Source organism: Panthera onca, chromosome E2, assembly GCF_046562875.1.
Source record: "Panthera onca isolate mPanOnc1 chromosome E2, mPanOnc1 haplotype 2, whole genome shotgun sequence".
NCBI classification, from domain to species: Eukaryota; Metazoa; Chordata; class Mammalia; order Carnivora; family Felidae; genus Panthera; species Panthera onca.
The window spans coordinates 16563852-16566576 of record NC_138353.1 but is presented as its reverse complement, the minus strand read 5'-3'; positions in this window follow the sequence as shown (position 1 = coordinate 16566576).

The window sequence follows — 2725 nt, the reverse complement described above, 5'->3', positions numbered from 1 at the left end:
CCTGGGGGTAGGATGAAGGGGCCCGGCCCCAGGAGGGTCCCCTATCTGCGAAGTCATGGGAGCTGCTGCTTTAATGAGGTGTAGTATCCCTTACATCCTCAAATACCTTATTCCCATCCTCCAGTTACCCTTAGAGAGTTTGGTTTAAATTAATATTCAAGCTTACATTAGTATTTTGTAAATGTTGTTCATGTCTTAGCCTTTTTTTTCCTGAAGTTAATACTTGCTGCCTTTTAAAATTTGCTTCCCTTTCTCTGTGCTCATTATGTAGATGGACAGTATGTCTAAACTTTCTGATGGAGTGACTTTTTTCAGTACTTTCAAATTCAACCTTTAAAAATAATTGCCTTTAAAATATTTTTATTGTGAAATAGGAAAGACCTGAAGACAAGTGCATAGAATGTGTATGTTCAGTGTAACTCCATAGTAATGAAGAGTATATTTGGTATCTCAAGAAGAAACAGCCTATGCATATAATATTTCTGATCACCAGTCTCCAGCTGATCACTAACTATCCTGCCTGACTGGTGGGGTAATAATATTGTGAAGGCTGCTTTTGGGCAATTAACTTTAACAATGGAAACCTGAGTAAGGTAGAAGGGCCCGTAGTAACCCCCTGGCAGAATATAAACATGCTCTTTAGGTGACCCACCTCAAAATATCCATAAGCCCCAGTTGACCAATGGGTTACTTACACCAGGACACGGGGACCATAAAAGGAAAATTAAGGGGTGGGAAGCTGTAGTCAGTTACCACACCTCCTCACTTTCCCTCTTTAATTAACTACAGCTTCCCACCCCTGCCGCACTGCAGACAGTCTCTGCTTTGCCTTTGTGCCCACTGCTTTCTTGCGGTATATTCGATAAACTTCTATCTCCTTTGTTCTGCCTTGGATGAATTCTTTCACCATCCCCATTGTCAGCTTCTACCAGATCTTGTCACCCCACAGTTGGTGGCTCCCATCGAATCAGGGGACCCCACAAATATCTTGGCTTGTCAGTTATCTATCTTTAAAATTTACATAAGCACATATCATATTGTATGAATTTATCTTGCTTAGTTCTTAAAATCCTAACTGAATTAACTCAAAACTCTACACTAAAGGCTTTGCAGAAGAAAATGTATGCCCACTCAGGATGAAAATTATTTTCCTCGTTACTGTTGTGTCATGGGACCCCAAGATCAACACTCTGTCCAAGGTTGAATGATTCACTAGAGGAACTCACAGTGAAACAATACAAAGGGAAATTAGCAGAGAAAAGGTACATGGAACAAAGTCCAGGAAAAACCAGCACATGTTTCCAAGGATCCTTTCCAAGTGAAATCAAAGAGGACATTAATTTCCCCTGCAACAAGTTTTGACAACACATGTGAAATGTTGCCAACCAGGGAAGTTCACTAGAGACTCAGTACCTAGAGTTTTTATTGTGTGCTGGTCACATAGGGAGCCTCTGCCAGGCACATACCAGAATTTCAGAAGGAAAGCAGATATTTAACAAATTATATGATTTACACAAACAGGCATAGTGAGCCATTTTTGTCAAATAGGATAGTGTGAATCCCCTCTGGAAATCTAAGTTCTAGGTGCAAGCCAAGGGCCAACTGTGCAAGCAGACATTTCCAGGGATAAGAATTCTCAGGTCTGCTATGCTAAGACTTTTCTGCACACCAGTGTCCTACACAAAATGTCTGGCTTTCAACAACAACAAAAATTAAAAGGCATATGAAAATACAAGGAAAAAAAAAAAATCAAGATGTTCCCAAGAGATTAAAAAAAAAAATCCTAACTAGACTCAGGTATCCTTAGCTTGTTGCCGTGTAACTTCAATCTATACTCTGTCTTCACATGGCCTTCTCTTATATGTCTTTTCATCTTCTATTATAAAGACACTTGTCATTGGATTTAGGTCACACCCAGATTATCTAGAATGAACGCACCTAGAGATTCTTAATTATGCCTGAAAAGAAAACTACTTTTACTAAGTAAGGTCACATTCACATGTCTCGGGGTTAGGATATGGACATATCTCTGGGGGCCACAATTTAACCCACTGCAATCTGTTACTATGTTTATTCTTACCCTAATAGATTTCCTTAGAATTCTCATCCTCCCACTATTATTTTTTTTTTAATTTATTTTTGAGAGAGAGCGCGCACGTGCACATACGTGTGAGTGGGGAAGGCAGAGACAGAGGGAGACAGAGCATCTGAAGCTGGCTCTGCACCGACAGCAGAGAGCCTGATGTTGGGGCTCGCACTCATGAACCATGAGATCGTGACCTGAGCCGATATCAGGAGTCAGAGGTTTAACAGACTGAGCCACCCAGGCACCCGTCATCCTCTTACTGTTATAAATGACATCTAGATACTGACAACAAATAAATGTTTCTCTTTAACATGGACTGTCTCAGTGGTTTAGGAGAGCAAAGACAAAATTCTTCATCTATCCCTTAAAATTTGCTCATTCCATAGTTTTATTTCAGTAAATAACAATTCTGGTTTTCAGTTACTCAAGCTGAAATACTCGCATGAGCCTAGGTTCTTATCTTTCATTTCCAACATCAAATCTGTTACCTGATTCTTTCAGCTCTATCTTCAAAATATATCTGGAATCCAACTCCTCTCATGACTACCAGTGCAATCACCCGAGACCAAGTTACCATCATCTCTTACCTGGATTATTCCAACAGCTCATTAGCTAGTTTCCCTGCTTCCTTTTTTTTTT